This window comes from Oryctolagus cuniculus, chromosome X (assembly GCF_051225735.1).
Source record: "Oryctolagus cuniculus isolate XC-2025 breed Fujian yellow rabbit chromosome X, ASM5122573v1, whole genome shotgun sequence".
NCBI classification, from domain to species: domain Eukaryota; kingdom Metazoa; phylum Chordata; class Mammalia; order Lagomorpha; family Leporidae; genus Oryctolagus; species Oryctolagus cuniculus.
In genome coordinates, this window is record NC_142888.1 from 24,589,076 (window position 1) to 24,612,886 (window position 23,811).

General features: G+C 41.8%; 1 long non-coding RNA gene across 1 annotated transcript in view; it reads left to right on the top strand.

Moving 5' to 3' along the window:
• Positions 1-23,811, top strand: part of LOC103351789 (uncharacterized) — a 185,226-nt gene that overhangs the window by 109,129 nt on the left and 52,286 nt on the right. The window contains exons 6-8 of the long non-coding RNA XR_011385624.2: positions 12,747-12,800; positions 13,851-13,951; positions 19,366-19,576. This is a non-coding gene — a long non-coding RNA (uncharacterized LOC103351789). The remainder of the gene's footprint in view (positions 1-12,746; positions 12,801-13,850; positions 13,952-19,365; positions 19,577-23,811) is intronic.

Consider the following 23,811-nt stretch of genomic DNA (forward strand, 5'->3'; position numbering starts at 1 on the left):
GGAGTAAACCAATAGATGGAAGATCTCATTCTGTGTGTGTGTCTGTCTGTCTGTCTGTGTCCCTTCCCCTCCCTCCCTCTCCCCCAACTCTGTAACTGCCTTTCAAATAAATTTTAAAAATTAGCACTTTTAGCTGTATTCCAAAATAGATATTTCCGTTCAGAGCACACAAAAGGCATTCAAACACACATGCACACACACACACACACACGGAGCGGGGGGACAGAGAGAGAGAGATGCATTAGTAATTACCCACAAGACAGATTTCCAACACTACTTTATTCATTCATTTAACAGATATTTGTAGCACATCTACCATAATCCCAGCTAAAATGGCAAGACTCTAAGTACATGCATACCAAGTATTGCACCTGCTGAAGTCAGCACCATCTCAGAGCTTAGAAAACGCTTCACGATGTTAACAGAAACACAAAGAAAGATCTGGGGAGAGGATGAAGTGAGATGATTTGCCGAGAGCCACATGTTTCACTAGCACAATTTTGAATACAGCAGGTCAAACTGCTAGTCCTTTATTCTCTCTGCTTTTCTATCGGTGGAAATGATCACAGCAGCTTCATAAAAGGATTGTGAGGATTTGCGTGTTAACTATGAACTCTTGCTGGCTCAAGGATCAGCCTCTATATTCCCTAAAACAACCTTGATTTTAAGGCAGAAGGATAATGACAGAGAGCACGTTTTCTGTGTGCCTTGCATAGGTGTTACAGTCAAGTCCTGTTTTCTATTAGCACTCATTCCAGAGTGCCCTTGGAACTCCCCTACTTGTTCTACAGTTGAGGTGATCTCTGCCAGGGGGTGGGAAGCTACAATGAAAACTCAAGGGTGAGGAGAGAAAAACAGGAATGAGAGTTCTGCAAACTATTGATGTGTTGAAGGCCAGTCACTTTAATAATGTATATGTGGAAGAAACCCAATTGGATAGTCCTCTGGCACATGAATCCTTTGTTTATCTGCATCCTGTCTCTTGGTGTGGTTGTGAAAATGTATGTGCAGGCATATTGTACTCAAAATTCTTGCTTTTGCACAGTGAGGTCTAAGACAACTCCCATCCCTGATTCATTCGGAATCAGGCTCAACCCTGTGATAGTGTAGTTGGAAAGCGAAAAATAAGAACTGTCTTTATATAATCTTGACCATGGCATCCTCCTGAAAAGATTGAATCGAAGAGAGCACAACCAATACTGCTTTTGCAATTTCACACCTGTAATGGGTATATTGTATGGGAAAGGGTGGCAGGGCAGTGTTTGTTATTGAGTGATATCAACGGTGAAACAAACCCATGGTCTCTCCTTACTTTCAATCAGTCCCTCAGCTGTTGCCACTTGTCTTCCTAAAATGAGAATCTCATGTGTGTCATTGCCCTGCACACAAACCTTCAATGGCTCCCTTTTGCTTTGGGAGTTAGAATTTCTTCTTATGGCTTTGCAATGCCTGGCCTTCCAGCATCATCTACTGTACCCCTCACACACTCCATGATGCAGCAAACCTGTATGATTTAGGAATTAAATGAGGCAATCCCCATGGTGGCTCAGATCATAGGTTTTGGACTAAATTCTCTTGATTTGAATCTAGGATCTCACTAGTTGTTGTGTAGCCACATGGAAGTTACTTACCTTTCTGTGTTTCAGTTTTTCCATCTAAAAAACAAGGGAAATGATAATATCCTAAGATGAGGAGTAATCAATGACACCCCTTTTCAGCATGAAGCAGCCAGGGCTATCATAGACCAGTTCCCCTAACAGAAGTTAGGGACCATTCTTCTGGAGGGGGGAATGTGAGAAATCAGATGGGTTAATAGGCAGTCAGGGTTGTTCCAGTGGAAATTTGAAGTGGCAAGATAACCCAAACAGGTTATCTTTAGCAAGGTCAAAAAGTGCCTGCTTTCCCACTCCTTGAAACCTTGCAGTTTTACCATAAGAATGGCAAGGGAGTGGGGATTCCGTCCTCTTGAGCTCACAGTTTACTGTAAACCAGTTATCTATCTCACCCTTCTGATGACACTTTGTTTTACCAGGAGCAAGCCAGATAGGATAAAAGATTGCAAATCAGCTCTTTTGATGGGTTTTGTCCTCACCTTATAACTGAATGTCAAGATTTTTTCTTCCCAAAGTTGTGCTTAAAAACCCCAGTACCACCAGCCTCTTTGGGTTTTTTTCTCCCTTGGAGTCCCCCTCCATGCCGCTCTTTCTGGAGATCTTTGATTCTAATAAATCTTGCTTTTAAATCTCAAAAAAAAGATGGAGGAGTAAATTAATTATTATAAGTGAAGTGTTTAGAGCCATGCTTAAAATAGCAAGCATCATACAGATTAGATAGCACTGATTTTATTAGCAATTACTAGAATATGTTGTTCTGTGACTCCTCTGTGTTCTTGCACATGTAGTTCCCATAGCCTATAGTTTGCTGTCTCTCATCTAAACCTATTGGCGAACTCACTTTCAACATCTCTTTCAAGTGTCAGCTTCTCTGCCTCTCTTTTTGCACATACCATTGTGTCACACTTATTACAGCAGATTGTCACAGCTTTATCAAAACATGTCATTCTTTCTCTATACGATTGTGACTTCCTTGAGAAAAACAGTGATCTTAATTTCTGTATCTCTAGGTTCCAGAAATTTTGGTATGAAACAGGCCTCAAAAATTGATCTACACAAAATTTTTTTAGCATTTACAAACATGTTTTATATGTTATGTATATATGTACATACATGTTATATGTTATAAACAAGTGTTTATAGCCGTATTATTCATAATCACCCCAAAATGGGAACAACTCAAAGATCTATCAGCAGATGAGTGGATAAATGTGAAATGTTCATGCAATAGAATATTACTCACCTGTTAATAGTAATAAAGTCCTGATGCGTGCTCGAACATGACTGATCTATGAAGACACTATGCTTGCTGAAAGAGGTCAGTCACAAAAGACCATGTATTATGATTCCACTCACATAACATATGAGATATCCAGTATAGGCAAATCTGGAGAGACAGAAAGTGGCGTGGTGGTTGTGTGGCATTGGGGAAAGGATAGAGGGATGGAGCAGATACAGATAAAGAATATGGAGATTCTTTTTGAGGTTTAGAAAATATTCTAAAATTGACTGTGGTGATTGTGCAATTCTGAATCCATAAGAAACCATCGAATTGTACATTTTAAATGGGTGAATTGTCTGGAATATCTTAATAAATCTGTTACAAAAAATGAAAAGTGTATTGATTGAGTAAATGAGTGAATGAATGAGGTTGTTTTCTGTCCTTGTTTCGTGGAAGCACATTCAAGCATTCAAGACCCAAATTTCAAGCTGTCACCTCCCTGAGTAGGGGCCAGGGCTAAAATCCCCGATTCCTGGGGCTGGTTCCTTTTCTCAAGGACCTGCTTCTCTATTTGCTCCCCTTGGATCCTTGCTCCCTCCAGTCTTTCCTCTGCTCTCCTCCCTAGAGTTTCTGTTCCTCCTTCATGTGCTAGCAGCCCCTCAAGACAGTAGACATGAGGTTGTAGAGGAGATGAGGACTTTGTTGGGAAAGCCGAATAAGGGAATACTAAAGGACACAGGGAACAACCTCTCATGGGATGACTTTGTTTTACAGATTAAAAGATGGACACTCAGAAAGGTTGAGGGAGTTGATTAATGTTATGCATTAACATGGCACCAGAACTGAAATTGGGATCCAGATCTTGCATCTGCCTGTTCACTGTAATTCCTTCCACAATACCTGTCTTCTTCAACTCCCACGGTTCTAGCTCCAGGGTGGAATGGTCCACATGCCAAAACAGGTGGAACTAATGAGGATCCAAAAACCACATACTGAATGGCTCACTATTTATCAGGTACTTTCTGTTCATTTTCTTTTCTTTCTTTCTTTCTTTCTTTCTTTCTTTCTTTCTTTCTTTTCTTTTCTTTTCTTTTCTTTTCTTTTCTTTTCTTTTTTTGACAGGCAGAGTGGGCAGTGAGAGATAGAGACAGAGAGAAAGGTCTTCCTTTTGCCGTTGGTTTACCCTCCAATGGCTGCCGCGCCCGGCGCGCTGCGGCTGGCGCACCGCGCTGATCCGAAGGCAGGAGCCAGGTGCTTCTCTTGGTCTCCCATGGGGTGCAGGGCCCACGCACTTTGGCCATCCTCCACTGCCCTCCCTGGCCACAGCAGAGAGCTGGCCTGGAAGAGGGGCAACCGGGACAGAATCCGGCGCCCCGACCGGGACTAGAACCCGGTGTGCCAGCGCCAAAGGCAGAGGATTAGCTTATTGAGCCGTGGCGCCGGCCTGTTCATTTTCAATATGGATAACAGCTCATCACATTGAATTCCTAAAGGTTTTTTAAAATTTCTTTTTATTTCTCCTGCACTTCGGTTTTATTAGTAGAAAACACATGATACAGTAGAGAGAACACAAGATTGGGAGCCTGGATATTTAGAACCCAGTTTCTACTCTGTCATTAACTGTGTGATTTCTGCAAGACATTCAACTACTCTAGGTCTCACCGTCCTCACTGTGAAATTCAGGGTTGGATTACATGACTTTTTTGCTTCCTTCCACTTCTGTCTATGGTTCCATAATTTGATAACAATAGTTGGAAATAAAGAGACTATCATCTTAGACTTAGAGCTCTTTTCAATGTAGAGATTTTCTTCCCGAGATACTTGTGGTAATTGATTCTGACCAGTCTGAACAGTTCTTCAGCAGCCTACGAACACAGGAATAATTGAAGAAGCATTTTTGTTCAATCTGAATATCATTATGCTATTTTGGGACACAGCCATTATAATAATAAGGGAATTAGAATCAAGACATGTTGAGATGAAGACCAGAGATATGTATGTCAGGAACTTTCATTTCCCATTTTAATTCCCACAGCAACCTTATAAGGAAAGGAGTACTGACCCTCTGCCTACAAGTGAAAAGTGAGGATCACAAGATAAACTAACTTGTCCAGAGTCACAGAAAATTATAGGGGCCACAGGGATGTGGCCCCAGATCTGCCAGACTCCCTTGACTTAACATTTTTGTGTCCTATTGGCTTCTCAGAAGAGCAACTTTCTAAGTATTGAGTCAGGGAGGGAAAAGACTTGCATTTGGAGAATGGATCCCTACCACTCTAATTGCTTCTAATGCTTCAGTCCTGGTAAAATCCTTAATCAGTTGGGTGTGTTCCTTGGGCCCAGCTAATTTCTAATTTGAGATAACCTCTCTGTGGCATTGATTGACCTCATTTGTTTGGCAGGGTTTCTGATTTAAATATGAGCCAGAAGCAACCTACTGGAGCCCATCATAAATTAACATCTGTAATCCTGTAGGCTACTTGAGGCTCTTGGGCTGGCTGCGATTGTAGACCTAACATGAGAACTGCTTATTGGAGACAGGTAATCTGAATAAGAAGAGAGCATGGGGAATTTTCTAAAAACTGGAAATTTCTTTCTGAATGGGCCAAAAAATCACAGCACACATTTGAGTAGTTGTTGTCATCTTGTAGCTTAACCTAGGACACACAGAGGGGCTTCTGATGACTTGTGAGGCTCTTGAAAGAATATGCATATTTTCCTTGTGCACGTGAGTTTGGTTCTGAGGGAGAGGATCTATCTACAGTTTCCCACAGATTCTTAAAGGATTCTCCCAACCAAGAAAGGCTAAAACTTCCTGGCTAGCATCACGAAGCCTCCCATGTCCTTTGTCATTTAGGGCCATTTGTCTTGCAAAGTACATGGCTTCTTTCTTCTCTGGGAAGGGAACCCAAGCCTGTAGCAGGCCTGTCTGGTGGAGAAGGAAGTTGGAATTCAGACAGATGTGCACCAATCCCCAGTGCACTACTTCCTTGTATGTCTGTGGGCAAGTTGCTGGAATGAAGTACCTTGGGCAGCAGACACACCTCGGCCTAGTCATCCTGGCTATGAAAACATTAAAAAACCGTGTGCTTTGATTGTGCACTGCTGCTTTGTCTTCCTCTTGGCCTTCCTTGGCTCCTCTGCAGACCTTTTGCTAATCCAGTAATGAAAGGGATTTTGTGATTCACATCTGATTCTCAGTGTGGTCCAAGAACTGCTGGTGGCCTAGATAAGTGAATGCCTTCATAAGGCTTAAGCTAATATATAACTCTTTTCTCATATGTACTTTCTATAACACACTGCTGGCACTTGGCCTATGTCCCCTTGGCACTCTCTATCCTGTCCACCCTATAGCATCCCACTGGACTGGCCGGGGGCTCTCTATCACAAGGCTTTTTCTCAGGCCCTGCTCATGGCAGGAAGATTGGATGTGCATGGGGGTTAACACCGGGGAAATTTCCTCAGCCAATATCGGATAAAAGTTCATTATAAGTATGCTAGTGTCCTGCTTCTCAGGTGAGACTAACATCCAAACTGTCTCCTAGAGGTCTCTAACAGGATTGACCCCTGCTTTCCCACTGTGGTAGTGAATAAGCCCTGTATTGGCTCCCCTTCCCTGTCTTACCCCCTACCACTTCCCAGCAAGTGCACCCATGCTTTCTGGGATCACCTTCCAAATAAACTCTCTGCACCCCAGTCCTTGTCTTATGCTCAGCTTCAGGGGAAACTCAGCCTGTGACACATTTAAAAATAAATATTTACACATATGTTAATATATACACAATATTTTATAAGTGTTGAGAGAAGAAAATTTTCATATACGACCTCCTCCCCAACATCAATAAAAAGGCAAATTGAGAAATGTGAGATTTAATATTCCACAGTGGGCTGTCAGCAATTTCAAAGCCCAAAGATGTCTGATAAAACATGTAATTTATTCAACCTCATTTCCTATGATCCGCCAATATTTGCTTAACTGTATTAATACTGTGGGACTCATCTGCTTTAGTTGGAAACCCTCTCCTTAAATTCTTTTTTAAATTAACAAAAACTTCTAACAAAACCCTCTGTCTCTGAAATGCGTATCGTATTATTCTACGCTCTGGAAGAAACATGTGAAACAGGCCTGCATTCCTCACAGTATAAGAGAGAATTTCTTTACTACTTTTCTCACCATTGTGCCTAGCCCTTGTAAACTTCCCCCAGCCTTTCCTTCACATCTTTCTATTTGCCTGGAGAGATGTACAAGTTGACATTTTTTATCCATGTCTTAAAAGCTGTATTACCCATGGTTGCACAATTTGGCCATGGTGACCGAAACCAGCTCATTCCTCCTGGGAAATTCATCTCTAGATTTTCATGGTTGATGGGGCTGCTATGACTACATTAGAATCAGCACCATGCTTGCGCTTTTCTGAAGGAGCCATGGATTTTAATCCAGAGCCACAAGAAGGGGTGTTGTGCACTGGATGAGCTTTGGGATGCTATTCCTCATTCTTTGTACTCTGAAGATATCCATGAAACGTTAATACAGGGGCCCTGCATTGCCTCAACCCAACCCAACCCAAAGTCTGATTTATAACACTGGCAATGGCAACAATTCCTACAACTGTTCTTTGCAGTATGAAGGTAGTTCAGAAAGTTCACAGAAAATGGGATTAAAAGATTAGTTTATTTTGATGCAAAAAAAAAAAAAATGAAAGCCATGACTATAAGGAAGTCTTCAAAAAGTTAGTGGAAAATGCATATTATTGAAAAATCATGCCTGGATTTCAAAATTATTTACATCAAAATGAGTATTGTTTAATTTCATTTTCCATGACCTTTTTGAAGTGATTTCTGATGTGCTTATGTGTTTAGTGGAGGGTGTGTGGGGAGACAATTCTGGCAGAAAAAAAGTCACAACCAATTTTTATTCCTGTTTTTCCCTGTCACACCCATCATGGCCCATCTCACACAGCCATTGTCACAGTGTTGCACAACAATTCACCCTTCTCCAAAAACTTGGTGGCTTAGCACAATCCCTTTTTCTTGCTTAAGTGTATGTAGGTTGGCTAAAGGTTAGCTGACCCAGGCAGAGTTCAGCTGAGTTTGGTTCCAGGTTGTGGGCTGGAATCGAGTCTGTTCTCATTTCTCTTTCTGCTTGGACCTGTGAAAATAGACATGGTATAATGTTTTCATGGCAATGAAAAGCACAAGAAGGCAAAGGCATTCAAGCTTCTGCTTGTGGCACATCTGTTGATCTCATTGACCTATGCCAAGCATATTGTTAAACTGAAGGTCCAAGGGCAGGGAAGTACTCTGCCTCCAGTGACGCCATGGCAACATTGGATGTGTAGGTGTATAATAACAGAGTTAGGAAAAATTGGGGCCAACAATTCGGTCAACCGATGTCCTCATCTGGATACCTTAGCACTTCAGGACTTCTAAAGGTGCTACCACAGTGCCTTAGTAATTTATGTTCATATCTTTGAATCAGCCTCGACATTGAAAGGCTATGGATCGGATTTGTAAATCTTTGATCTCCAGGACCTAGCAAAGTCCTTAGCACATAAGACCAAAGCAGTCGAACACGAACATGTTCATGCTCAGTAAATGAGGTCTTCAGAAGAGAAGAGAATTGAACTGAAATAATCTGAGGAGAGCCTTACAAAATGTGTCTTTTATCTACCCATTAGACATTTTCTCCTATGCATAAAGCGCCTACAAGTTTCATTTGAATCTTCTTACATTCACAGTGAGATGCAATTTTAAATCATCTATCAACTAATCTTTCTTTTAAACATGATATATTTGAATGGCAACATAAAAGAGTAATTGTTAATGTTGACTTTCCCAGTCTAATCTCATTGTTCAATTTGGCCTCCAATTCTCTTTTTATTCCCTTTTGGTAAGAACTATCATTCTTCACTCCTTAGTAGTCAAAATTCTATAGTTTATCCTTTTTCAAACAATTCTTTTAGTGTGTCAAATATATTTCTAAACTATATTCCATTATATTGATCTCAGAATGCTTTGGTATCCAATGCATTAATTCATCCACATTAATTCATCTATTCTCATGTGTATTGACTTACATAATCCATATGCCCTTAAAACTATAATGACTTCATTGAATGAGAACTGACTATGTGCTAGGCAGGGACCTCTATCATATGCATTATCTCATTGCATGATGGAAAGGCTGAGAATGGAGTATGCCAGGTGCCTACCCCAGCCAGGGAGAGGTGGTTGCAGACCCTTGGATGTCTGATTTCAAGCCCACACACCTGATCACTAGACTATATTGGCTCTAGTGCTTTCATCTCACATATTGGCAAGAACAAGAGACAGAAGACCTCAGCTCAAGTTGTTTTTCCTTTCTGATTTCCTTTGTGACCATGGGAAAAGCATTTGACCTATGTGAGCCTCACTTTATTTTTTATAAGTGGGAACTCACAATTACCTTCGTTACCATGCAAGAGAGTTAGTTGTATGTGGAAACCCTTCAGAAACATTGCATCCTGTTCAAATTCTAGGGCATCTTGATTGTGTTTTCTTCCAGTGTTCCCTGAACTCTTGTACTGAGCCATTTCCTCAGAAGTGATTTGACTTCTGTGTTTCCACTCCACAATTGCTGACAAGGCACACTTGCTCTTCCGTCCTGAGAAATTTCATTTCCCTTGAGCCTTCCTATTTGTTTGTTGAACAAACCACACATCACTAGCAATGTCATACTCCCAGACCTTCTCGATATTTCTTGATTAGCCCTGCCCCCATCCTTATGAATTCACTGTTTTCTCAGGCCCCTCTCAGAAGAGCTGCAGACTGTGTCTGATTGTGTCTATGCTTGCAAAGGCCAAATGGGAATTTGAGAGCTTTGGGATTTTTTTTCCTCAAAGCTGGCATTTTGTCTAACTGTCCCCAAATATTTGATTGTTTTCAAATGATACTAATAGTCTCATTTTAAAAAATGACCAAAGAATTCAGTTTTTGTATGGGGCCTTCAACCCTCTCCCCATATCTCACTTGCTAGAGGTAAAACGGTGAGACCAAACAATCACAGACCTTGCCCCCTTTTTTTACAATCTGTGTGTGTGTGTGTGTTCGTGATTGAGTTAATGATGAATAGTTTGACTGACCTTGTCTTTGCCTAATTTAAAAAAATCACAAACACAGACCGTTATATGTAAATGAAGCATTTGTACTTGCTGCTCATTGCTTGAGCTTAGGTTTCCTAGTGATTTGAAGATAATTTGCAAAGAACTGGGCAAACGAAGCCATTGTTTGACCTGTGGTTGTGTTGGCATAATGCCCCCTCTCATACTCTTACTGCCAGTTGCAGTTTAGTTTCAGCAAAACAATATTATTCCTTATTTTAAATCAATTTTGTTAATTAGAATTGTACTGGTGTTATAGTTCTATTTACATTTATTTGTAAATGTTTAAGGACTTTAAGGATGCACATGAGCTGAGCTACAATATAAAGAGTCTGTGGCCTTCTGTTTGCATGCAATAAAGAAGCACTTTAATTAAATATTTTTATAATTTTATTCAAGGATATTCTTCTTCAATTAACATTTGCATGTTATTTATGGAAAACATGGAAGCTTTAGATTTTTCTCTAAATCATCACCAAGAGAAGATAACAGTGAAGGTATTACCCATCCACTCCACCCCCATGTCATTTTGGTGAGTTTGGGGAAATGGCTTGAATGAAAACTTGACCCGTCTTTGAAATTTCTGACCGCATTGCCAAAGTCGTTTTTGAAAATGTGTTTGTTAACACATAACGGAATCACATCCTATACTCATTTACACTCCTTGAATTTCACTATATGTATTAGGCAACCTTACTTGGAAAAGTAAAAGTGGTAGACATGCACACACACAAACACACACACACAGGTAGGGACAGAAAGAGAAATTGCCTTTTGAATAACTGTGAATGATGTGTAGACACTTTCTGGGTATTACTTCAAATTCCTTTTGGCCCCATGTCTTGATTCAATCCCTGGTGCAACACCCAGTTCTTTGCTGGCTTTGTGTAGCTCTCAGCAGGTGCAATGAGACAATGCCTGGCCTCCTCAGCTCATGAAATATACCTGGTGCAGGCCTTCTGTGATGCTGCCGTGTGGGACACTTGTGGGGGCCCAGTCCATGCTCACACATGCACTGTGGAAAATATGGTGGAACCTTTGGAATACCTTTGGCCAGAGGGCAGGGGGCCCAAGAGATAGATGCTCATTCTCTATCCCATGGGCAGGGAGTTCTGAGTTGTGTATGCCATAAGGCTCAAAAGTCCAGCAGACTAGAGCACTTGACACCTGTTACGGTTGCCAACTTTATAGTAGATCCTTGTTAAGGCTCGCCCACCTTCTCTCTCTCATTCCCTGTTTCCTTCATTTCTGCTCCCAATAAACTACCTGTACACAAGCCTTTGTCCCAGGCTGTTCTCCTTCTGGGTGTAGGAAGGAAAGATCTAGGCTAATGCGGTTAATAAAACCAAAACACCTGGGGCCAGCACTGTGGCACAGCCAGTTAAGTTGTGGCCTATGATGCAGGTATCTCAGAGTGCCTGTTTGAGTCCTGGCTGCTCCACTTCTTATACAGCTCCCTGCTAATGAACCAGGGGAAGCAGAAGAAGATAGCCCAAATACTCAGGCCCCTGCCACCCATGAGGGAGACCAGGATGGGGTTCCAGCTCCTGGCTTCAGGCTGGACCTGTCCTGGCCTTTGTGATCATTTGAGGAGTAAACCAGGGAAAGAAGATCTCTCTCTCTCTCTCTCTCTCTCTCTCTCTCTCTTTCTCCCTCTCTGTGTGTGACTTTGTCTTTCAAGTAAATTAAATCAATCTTAAAAGAAAACAAAGCAACCACTTAATCTGGTGCTCAAATAAAGAAAAGATTCTTTAAACACTATTTGATAATCTTTTATTTTTATTATTACATCTGTATCTTTTACCACATAGAATGATATGGGACATATGTAGTTACTTATTACTATAAATAATAAATAAATACACATACATATTGATATACAATATGTAAGCATACCTACACATATGATACAGAGTTGCGAGCCCCAAAACATATGTGTGGTATTTTGAGTGATTGATTCACTAAGAAAGTTCTCATGGACAATTGATTGGTTTACATACTGTATGTGGGATGTGGCTCAATTCCATCTGCATCTACATCAATGCTAGTGGGAATGTAAAATGGTTGAACCTCTTTGGAAAGTAGTTTGACAATTTCTCATGAAATTAAACATAAACTCACCATAAGACCCAGCAATCTCGCCCCTAGGTATTTAGCTAAGAGAAATGGAAGCTTGTCTACACCAACAATTATACACAAGCATTCTAAGAGCTTTATTTACAACAACAAAAACTTGAAACAACTTAAATGTTCATCAACGGAAGAGTGATTTAAGAATTCTGCTCTGTCCATACATTGGACTGCCGAACTATGTAAAGGAAACCAACATCACGGATGAATCTCAAAACTGTTATGTTGAGCAAAAGAAACCATACACGAGTACATGAGTACATGCTGAACGATTCCATTCATATGAACCTCTGACAAAGGCAAAGCTAACTCCTAGTCGTCGACAGTGACTCAGCGCTTGCTAAGGGCTAGAGAGCACATTAGCTGTGAAAGAACAGAAGGAAAATTTGGGGAATGATGAAAATGTGCTATATCTTGATGATGGCGTTGTTTGCACAGGTGTATACATTTGCTAAAACTCACGTACCTTTACAATGCTGTTTTATATCTCACAAGTCAATTTTAAAATGGAAAACAGTTTCCAGGTTAAAAAGGAAACATGATTTGAAATAGTTGCGATGAAGATCTACGGTTCTGCAGATATGCTACACTTGTTCCCACGGTTCCCACGCCACTGACATCTCCTGCTTTCCCTTGTCACAGATGCAAGCCTAATGTTTCCCTGTCTTTTCACAAACAACAAAGCTAATGGCTAAGGTAAGTCTAGAACCCCTGGCACTTTTTCCCCATGATTTCTCATTTTTGTCTTTGTAAATCATTTTCCTGCTTTGTGAACTAATAGCAGCATAGGCCTTTGGGAACTAAAGCTCAAATGTCTCCCATTTCACTTCAGCTTAGGAATTCACAGGATATGTGTGTGGATGTGCATTTGAAACCTGCATTTTTCATTAGATTCATCCTAATAGACTTCCTAAAATTCCCTTTCTATACCAACCATATTGTGTAGGAGTCTCTGGACCCAGGGTAAGTGGCTCCAGGGTTCCTTGCTGCTAGGTTTGTATGTGAGTCCAGTCATAATGGAACCATACTGATGTGCACGTCCCTTGATAGGGGAAAGTAAACTGCTTGTGCGTCGCATGCCATATTTTCTTTTGCTTGCTGTCTTCTCCAGCAGGGAGGATTGCTGACAGCTGAGCAGGCTACCTCATTAGAATTCACTGGGTGAGCGGAGCCTGCATTTAACTGTTGAGGGAATTCTTGCACCAGAGGGTTGGAACGATGTACATTCTCTCAGAAAGCTGCTTGCTTCCTGCTTTGCTGTTGTAAGGAGGGGATGGCTGATACCCACTCTACAATGGCCCATACCAGGACATCAGGAAACACCAAACCACTCCCCGACCAGGAAACAGCAAAACTCCTGTCCAAGATCTGCCTATTTCAGGATATCACACACCTTCCAAAATGGTGATTGTACTTTATTCCTCTCAGAATCCAAAGTCTGTGCCAAGCTGGCATTCCTTTTCTCCTAAAAGCTCTGCTAGGGTTTGTATAGGGTTTGTCACCCAAGGGTTCATTACTGGAAGCTTAGGTCCCAATGTGAAACTATTAGGCAGTGGTGGGAACTTTAAGAGCTAAAGCCCAATGGGAGGTAGTTAAATCATGAGGGGCCTTGACCTCAAAAGGGACTACTGCTGGTCTTGCAGTTTGGGTTAGCTTCCTAGAGAGTGGGTTCTTTTAAAAAAGCAAGAGCAGCCCCTCTCTGCTCTCTGACTTCCTGTCTCCTGATGTGACCTCTCTCTTTCACAGGTGCTCCTCCCATGATGCCATGTTCTGATACAGCCAGCGGAGCCGTCACCAGAGGATGAACTCACGGGGCCTTCAATCTTGGCCTTCTAGTTTCCGACATGGTAAGCTAAATAAACTTCTTGTTCTTATAAAGTCTCTAGCTTTGGGCATTTTGCTATATGTGAATTCAACTGATGATATCAGAAATGGATTAACACAAGCTCCTAACACGCAGGAATTTGACCCTTTACTAAAAGGGTTGGAGGAAGGACGAATGTTCCTTTAGTTCCCCCTGAACCTTTGGCATTCTGCCTGTGATCACACCGTAGACAACGCCTTTCCACTGTTGATTTATCTGACATGTTCCAAAGCAATATTGGGGCCTTTGCCCTAGCCTCAATCCTGACTACAGGAGGTCTTCAAGATCATCAAGTCACACCTCTTTGTTCTATGGAGACAGAAGCCAAGAGGTGATATGACCCACTGCCCGCTCTCCAGCTCTCCAGTCGCACAACAGAGGACTCCCTGAGATTGTGATCTAAGATCCTAAAGACCATATTCCTCACAGGGGAGCTTGATCTTTCCCTCAGGTCGCACCACAAGAGATTCCAGCTTCCAGGCGCTAAAGCAATGGCGCCCCTTTGTTTTTAGCTAGGTTTGAGTCAAATCAATTTATGAATAATGGCATGGCAAACTGCATGTGGGGACAGATGCAGAATGATTTATCAACCCCGAGGGAGATGGAGCTCATGTCTTAGAATCTCAGAGGCGCTTTGCCCCGTGCTGGCAGCTGTTAGGAACAGGTTCTATGTTTCATGAGATGACAAGAGGTATCAAATGGTGATTTTCTTCAGAAGAGGCCGAATAGCCTGTTGCAATCCAAGTTAAGTAAAGAGTAAGGAAAGGTTGCTGTAGAGGCTAGTAACATGAAGAGTGCAGACGTTTCCTCTGTCTAGAAAGGCTTTTGTCTCCTTTAAGTTTCTCTTTCATTTTTCCCTTTTATTTTCAAACTAAAGGGGAAACATGTGTTGGTTGTAAAAAAAAAAATTCAGACAATAAAGAAATGTATTTTCTACCAGGTATGCATTTCTGTGTAACAAACTATCCCAAAACTTAACAGCACAAAAAATTGGCACATACTTTTTAAATTTTATTTGACAGGTAGAGTTACAGACAGTGAGAGGGAGAGAGAGAGAGAGACAGGTCTTCCTTCCATTGGTTCAGCACCCCCCCTCAATGGCCACTACGGCCGGTGCGCTGCGCCGATCTGAAGCCAGGAGCCAGGTGTTTCCTCCTGGTCTCCCATGGGGTGCAGGGCCCAAGCACTTGGGCCATCCTCCACTGCCTTCCCGGGCCACAGCAGAGAGCTGGACTGGAAGAGGAGTAACCGCGACTGAATCTGGCACCCATATGGGATGCCGATACTGCAAGCAGAGGATTAACCTAGTGTGCCACGGTGCCGGCCCCACATATTTTGTTTTGAAGCTGAAATTTAAGTAGGGCTGTGCAGGGACAACCTGATTCTCCCCCTTGAGATGTCTGAGACATCGGCTGAGAATGGTGCAAAGGCCTGAGGCTGGCCAGGCACTTCTCTCTCTTTCCTCGTGTGCTCGCCAGGCCTCTCCATGTACTTACTTCTTATCCTTTCTAGTGTGCTAGCCTCTGGGTAGTGAGACTCTACATGGTGAGGGGCTTCCACACAGTATCCTGGGCAGAATCTGAACGTCTTCTCGTGGCTTTAGCTTTGGAAGTTCCAGAACATCATGTCCACTGTATGCTATCGGCCAAGAAAGTCACTAAGGTGAGCCCAGATCCAACAAGAGACACACTGGACTCCATCTCTTGATAGGAGAAGTAGCAAAGAATTTTTTACCATCTTCAGTCAAGCACAAGGTCACACTCACAGAAGCTTAATCATATGCCCTCGATGTGACTTCTGTCAGCACATGAGTGTGTATATTCTAATAAATGGAGATACCACTATATTCCTTGCAGGAACCAATGCATTTGGATCTGGGTTCGACTTTGTCTTGTATTGTGTTGTGTTAAGGGGTGGAGGGGTATGTGCTGTAAACTCTGCAATTCTGTTGCAAGCTTTGGATTCCTCAACCACAAAGTTCTGCTTCAACAGTGTAGTTCTCTTTGGGAGTTTTATCTATGTGTGAGCACTAAAAAAATGCATGATGAGTGTTCTCAGTGCTCTTTGGGGTGTTCCAAATAACTCGGAGAGCTGTAACCACATACCTTGTCTCCTTTTATCTTCCCAGATACCCCATGAGGTCAGTACAGTAGAATTGCGTGGCACCCACGTAAGCAAATTCAACCGATAATACTTTTATCTGCACTTATTAGATGAGTTCAAAGAGGTTGGGTAACCCACCGAGGGCACACAGCCAGAAACTAAAAAGCCCAGCTTCCAATCCCAGTCAGTTTGGTATCCAAACTCATGCCCTGAACCCCTTCCATTCATTCGGATTTTATAGAAGACAAAACTAAAGGTTAAAAAGTCATCTGGCATGTTTCACTCCCCAGAGTGGTTGCAATAGGCACAGAAACATGACCAGCCAATTCCCATATTCTGGAGTGTTAACCTCTCATAAAGTGTATTTTGTGTTGCCTGTAGCAACAAAGTTTATTGCTGCTTCCATTTGCAGAGACTACTTCTACAAGCTTAACTTCTCGAGAAATCTAAGAGCAGTGGGAACAATATTGAGTGGAGAGGGTTGGAAACAACCCAGTCCATTTTCCAGCAAACTAAAAGATAAACAAAGAACAACTGGAATTGACATTTGAAATATGATTTCAAGACGTCATGACTGGGTGGATTTTTGTATTATTTCTCACTTCCCTGCCATTAGAGCTACGAAGAAGCCACGGGTGCATCCAAGGGTTGACTCTAGAATAGGTCTTCTTTACCTTTTGTCATCTGCTTCTGCATTTGGTTTTGACCTGATTCAACAGCTGTGCCACCAGTCCCATCCAGACCGAAGCTGGGCTGGTCACGGCCCTACTGACAAGTCGAGCCATTGCGATCAGGCAGCTTTCTGGTCCTTTGCTAGCAACTGTGCAATGTTCAGAGCAGAGACCTTCTGCTTTGTTCTGCATGGACTTCTCCAACTGTGTTTTTATTGCCCTGGCTCTCTCTGTCCCCATGCACTTTTGCTTAAATCCACACAGGACTGGAGTGTAGCTCTCAGTGCAACCACAATCTACAAAGGTAATGAACACAGCTGGAGTCTTCTGCGAAATGCTTTCTAACAAAATGTCTGCTGCCTCTGGATGTCTATAAATGGCCTTGACCCATGAACGTCTGTCATTGCGAAGATGGAATGAGTTTTGGTAGATACCTTGGGCTTGAAGAGAGAGAAAAGAAAACCTTCAAACCAGAATGATGCCGTGGAATCTTTTGCTCCATTATTCATTATTCCTTTTACTTATAGCGTGTTCTTTTGTGACTGCATCATTCAATAAACATTTGCTGAGGGCTTCTCCTACGCCAGGGACTGACTGGACATGTGCAAGCATGTACAAGATCAAATAGAAAATGGTCCCTGGATCTACTCCCTGAGAGCTTTCAGCGCAGTGCCAAAGCTTCTATACTCCTGCTGTTAGGTATTTCTTTCTTTCTTTTTCTCCCCTAGCCTCTTTCCACTGCCCATTTTTGTGAAGTTGTTTCACTTGGGTTTTACTTTCAAATTAATAAATTCACTCTTAATGTCAACTATTGTTCTTACAAGTTGTTATTATTATTGTTATTTTAAGTTTGTTATTATTTCAACTAAGGTTGGTTTTATTCATATTATCCTTTAAATTCACTATGATGCCCATTTTTTATCTCTTTAATCATTTTTAGGGTCTTTATTTTGTATTCTTTAGATTTTTCAGTTATTTCAGTTTTAAGCTGTCTTCTTCTTGTTGCATTTGCTCACTATCCCTTATGGTATTTAATTTCCTTGTGTAGCTAGTATATTTTTTATTATGAGTTTATCTTTAGCTTTTGTTTCCTTCTGTGGGAGTCCCTATGGTCTCAGACCCTAGGGTTTCTCATGCCTTGGACCAGATTTTATGTTAATTTCTCAACTTGGGTTTTCTATACCCACAGGTAGTATCAATTAAAATCCACATCTACCAGCAACAGAGGCCTAGAGTTTTGATTTTTCAAAGATGTCTTTTTAATTCCCCTGCTCAAGGATCAAAATACACAGCAAGTATCCTTATTGCTTCGCTGAGCCTGTGGACAGAGTAATTCTTTGCTTTTTTAATGAACACGATATTTCTGTGCCTCCAAGCTCTACGCAGGTGGCTCAGTTGGAGCTCTCACTTTTTATGGGCCCAAGGCGACAGTTTCTCCATGTGAAAGCATTTTAAAGTCCCTGTGTCTGTCCCTGGAACCTATATCTGGGCTGAAGCTCCTGAGGGACACCATGGCACCAATGTGTATTTACAGCTCTGGTTTGCATTTCTCTTCTCATTCGGAATATGGGTGTTCCTCTTTCTCTCAAGCCAAATCTCTTGATGTCTTTCTCTTTAACAATTTGGGAGGGATAGTTCTGTGTCCTTCCCAGAATTTCCATACACCATAAGAGAAAAGTTTTCTTTTACTTAGTTTTTAATATTTTGGAAATTGTATTTGGAGCACCTATACCATTTCATGAACTGTGCCCCCTTATATATTGTGATCACTGAGAGTCTATGTGGTTTTTTCAATGATTCATTAGAAATACTAGAAGGTAAAGTGGCCGGTGCTACTGAAGATGGGTACAGCAACACCAGAAAGTAGAACTTAGAGCTAGTAACACTGAAGAAGTGAGAAGAAAAGTATTAAGTAGACACACAGAAGCTCAAAAAGCATGAGGTTCTAAGGCCAGAGCTTCTGAACAAACTGATTGACACACCTCTATCACACAATTACCACAGCTTATTACATCACAGTATAATAGTTCCTACGCAGGATGATGTCCCTGCTGAGGATTCGTCCTCCATGGAAACTACAGCTACTGCTGTCATTGTGTGTTTGAAGCATTTTGACATTGTATGTCAACCACATTTTGACACTATATGTCAACTGCATTTTGACATTGTATGCCAAGCTCTTCAGGACTGTGAGATGCCACACATCTAGGGGTGGGAGATGATGAACATGTATGGCCACGGTTGAGAAACTTGAATGAGTCACCTGCAAGAATACAAGTGGGAGACTATTGGTTGATGCTCATTCAATAGGATTGAATTATGTTAGTTGTATCTGTCTTGCAAATGAATGGAGGACTAGATACTTCCCATTACCTGGAAACTGGAAGTGAGTGAGAGGCCCAATAGGGGCACTGGTTTTAAAATAAGAAGAGATGGAATGGGAGGTAGGTCAGAAAAAGGAGCTGGGCGCAGCCTCAAAGATTGTAGGGAATGTGGCGAAGCTGTCATTAAAGTCTCAGGCTGCCAGCAAGGCTGGGACGGTAGCTTAAAATAATAGGCAAGAAGCCCAGCTTCAGCTAATGTTAGAGCAGCCTTGGTTATTTTCAAATGAACTTTTTTTCAGGCAACTGGAACAAGATAGTCAGAAGGGGTCAAGGCGGGAAGCAAAGGCTTCCAGAGTCCAGAGGATCATTGACCTCGGGGGAGCGAAGATGATCCCTGTGAAAGCTTTGGCAATGAAGTTCACGGTGCCGTCTGAGACGGAGAGAAAGCCGGCGAGCATGCGAAGCCCCTCACTGAGAGAAAAGGGAAGAGAAAACAGCTCTGGTGACTGGGTGAGCTTGACTCTAGGTGATCTTTTAGAGTGGATAAAGATTGTTTTCAGCAACTTCCATTTCTGCTCTTCTATCTCTCAGAGTCCTGCCTTCCCATCCTTAGTTCAGCTCCCGACCTTTCTCTCTGGCTGGATTAAACTCCTTCCCACCCTCACCACTTCACTGGAACACTCCTCTCTAACATCACCAATGGATGCCAGCTCCAGGGAAACCTTCACCACGTTCATCTTAGTTAACACTGTGCTGAAATTAGCAACAGGATTGAAGTGGGTTGGGAAGATAGCGGGAGGTGAGAGTGTAGCGATAAAGGTATTTTTTATGCATTTCTAATAGGCCAGAAGAGATTTCTTTTAAAAAAAATTTATTTTTCTATTTCATCTGAAAGGTAGAGCAAGACAGAGGGGAAGAGAGGAAGAGAGGAGAGAGAAAGAGAGAGATCCCCCTCCACCAGCTGGCTCACTCCCCAAATGGCCCCAACAGATAGGTCTTGTCAGGGCAAAGCCGGGAACCAGGAACTCCCACATGGGTGGCAACAGCCCAGGCATCTGGGCCAGCCTCTTGGGCACATCATCAGGAAGCTGGTTTGGAAGTGGACCACCATAACGCTGGCCTCAGAAGGGTTTTTTTTTTTTCTTGTGGTTGGAAAACGGGGATCTCATGGACACCAGGGTCTTGAGGTTAGCATGGCTTTAGGTGGGTTGCTTCCTTGTCTAAAACCTGTGGAGGAAGTGAGAAATACAGTAGGGAGTAACTTCCTGCTGGGGAGAACAAGACTCAGAGACCACAGTTATACGTGTATTCCTCCTTCCTAGACCCCAAGTGACATTAAATACTAATTGTTCTCATTTGTGTAAATGATTTCTGTCTCATACCTTGAGAGGCAATAAAACTGATATACGTGTTAAATGTGAATCAGATTAGGTTGTTTTGATTTCTGCTCTAAACCCTGCCACTTAGCAAAGTAAGCCACTTGAGGGGGTTCACCACATGGAAGTAGAATATATGAGTACACAGGTCTGTTTCACTCACACCTGTCATCAACTCATATATTTCCATCAAGCCAAAATTATTCATGAACATGAAAAGAATGCCACTTTTGAAACAGCCAAAATATTCATCAACAAGTGAATAGATACACAAATTATGATATTTAACACTGTGAAATACTATTCAGCAATAATAAAGAATGAGCTACTGATAGGCGTGACAGCATGGATGAATTGTAAGTATAGTATGGTAAATTTGCAAATAATATGACTTTCTATAATCTACAAAACCAATCCATGGTGCAAAATACAATCTGAACAAAGTTTTTTTTTTTTTTTTTTTTTTTTTTCTGAGGGTTGGGGCTGGGATTTACTGGGAAGGGATATGATGGAACTTTCTGGATGATGGTCTTGTTTTTGTCTTGATAGAGGTTAGGATAGTCTGGCTTTATGCCTTTGTCAGAATTCATCAAATGGTATATTTAGGATATGTGTTTGTGTTTCATTACATGTAAATTTAGCCTCAAGAGAAAAAGAAGCCATAATCAAATATTGAACTTTAGTTGATGATATGCATACAAGATGCATCTGGGGAGAAGTCCTTTAGAAATGCATCCAAAACTAAAGTTGGATGATGGGAAGATAAAAGGATGGACATGTAACAAAGCACCTGTACCAACGTATTCGTGATGGGAACCAGGTGTTGGGTATATGGGTGCTCATTGTAAAATTTCCTCAACTTTATAGTATGTTTGCCAATTTTTTTCATGTTAAGCAGAGAAAAGCAAACCAATTTAAAGTGAGTAAGATTCAGGGACAGTTTGAGTCTGGAATTTTGAACCCATCCCTGACTGAGTCACCCTTGTTATAAAGTTCAGTGTATGCATGTATCTTTTGGTCCATAATTCCTTTCAGTCACCCACCTAGTCAGCCTCTTTAAGCCTTTATCAACAAGCCTGCTTGAGGGGTCCTGCCTACCCTCCTTCCAGTGGAGTTTTAGATATCTTACAAATGTCCAATTATTGAATGGAAATTATTGGGACACGACCTATGATCATTCTCGATTGCAGAAATAGATAGATGCGGGGACTTAGACCCTGATACATCAGCATACACAACTCTCACTTCCTTTCCTCCCTGCCCACTCCCTTAAGCTCTATTGAATTTGTAATGACACGATCTCTCACTTCCCCAAATTGTATTGTAAAACCAGAAAACATATACATTTATCTGGAATGGAACTTCCCTTCTCAGGACCTTATTTGCCCAGAGGACAGGCTGCTATTTGCCTGTGGGATGGGCTGACACCACCTGACCTTCCCACCATCACAATATCTTGCACGTGTACATTACATAGAATGCCAAGTGTAGGTCAAAAGAGGTTGCCAGGAAAACAAACAATAAAAAGCTTCCTCATTTTCCAGGCTTGGTAGCTTGAAGACAGAATGCTGCATTTGATGGTTTTCCATTGCTATGTTAAACATTTTTGTGCCAGGAGATGAGACATAAATAAGTGCACACAGAAGTTAACCTTAATTTTGAGGCAGAGAATTATTTAAGTTCATTCCTGCTATAGAACATAAAGTAGTTTCTACCGAACGATTTAGTTGAAATGGAGGACACTTTATTTATTCAATTTCTTCTGGGCCAAAGTCACTTGAAGTCAAAGCTGATGGTCCACATTTCAGTTTTTAAGGTAATCAGAAAGCATTGGTAGGGGGACTGATGTTGTGTCATAGTGGGTTAAGCCGCCGCCTGCAACACCGGCATCCCATGTGGGTGCTGGTTCAAGTCCTAGTTGCTTCACTTCTGATCCAGATCCCTGATAATGCTCCTGGGAAAGCAGCAGAGGATGGCCCAAGTGCTTGGGCCTTCGCACACATGTGGGAGACCTGGAAGAAGCTCCTGGCTTCTGGCTTCGGCCTGCTCCAGCCCCAGCTATTATGGCTGCTTGGGAAGTGAACCAGCAGATGGAACACCTCTCTCAGTCTCTCCTTCTCTCTCTGTAACTCTGCCTTTCATATAAACAAAATAAATCTTTTTTAAAAAAGGCTACAAGGAAACCCATCCTTGTTTAAAAAGAAAGGCAGAAAGCAAACAAGCAAGCAAGCATCGATGCTGATGGTTAAGATGTGGCCTAGGGTGCCTCTCTTTCTTTGGGTTAGAGTAAGCCTTAAAAGGAGAGCCAGGCTTCAGCAAGCAGGGCAAAATCCATTTGCAATGGTTAAAGCCCAAGAACAGACATGAAGCCCTGTTCTCTGGCTGGGATGTTTTGTATTCATTCAAGAAATATCCACTGGGTATATTCTATGTGCCAGGCATGGTTCTGACATTCAGGTCCTTGTGCACTGTCCCCTTTTTTTTATTTTTATTTTTATTTTTTTTTATCTTTTATTTAATGAATATAAATTTCCAAAGTACGACTCATGTGTTACAATGGCTTCCCCCCCCATACCGTCCCTCCCACCCACAACCCTCCCCTTTCCCACTCCCTCTCCCCTTCCATTCACATCAAGATTCATTTTCGATTATCTTAATATACAGAAGATCAGCTTAGTATACCTTAAGTAAGTATTTCAACAGTTTGCTCCCACACAGAAACATAAAGTGAAAAATAATAGATGATTTTTTTTTAAATGATGATGAAATCAGATCTGACCTATTGTCATGTTTAATCCCAGTGAGAGTCAAGTTGGGAATTGATAATTTCTTTCTTTCTTTTTTTTTTTTTTTTTTACAGAAGATCAGTTTAGTGTACATTAAGTAAAGATTTCAGTCGTTTGCACCCCCATAGAAACACAAAGTGAAATATACTGTTTGAGTACTCGTTATAGCATTAAGCCTCAGTGTACAGCACGTTAAGGACAGAGATCCTACATGAGGAGTAAGTGCACAGTGACTCCTGTTGTTGAATTTACCAATTGACACTCCTGTCTATGGCATCAGTAATCTCCCTATGCACCAGTCATGAGTTTCCAAGGCTATGGAAGCCCCTTGAGTTCTCCGACTCTTATCTTGTTTAGACACGGTCATAGTCAAAGTGGAGGTTCTCTCCTCCCTTCAGAGAAAGGCACCTCCCTCTTTGAAGACCTGTTCTTTCCACTGGGATCTCACTCACAGAGATCTTTTTGCCAGAGTGTCTTGGCTTTCCATGCCTGAAATACTCTCATGGGCTTTTCAGCCAGATCCGAGTGCCTTTAGGGCTGATTCTGAGGCCAGAGTGCTATTTAGGACATCCGCCATTCTATG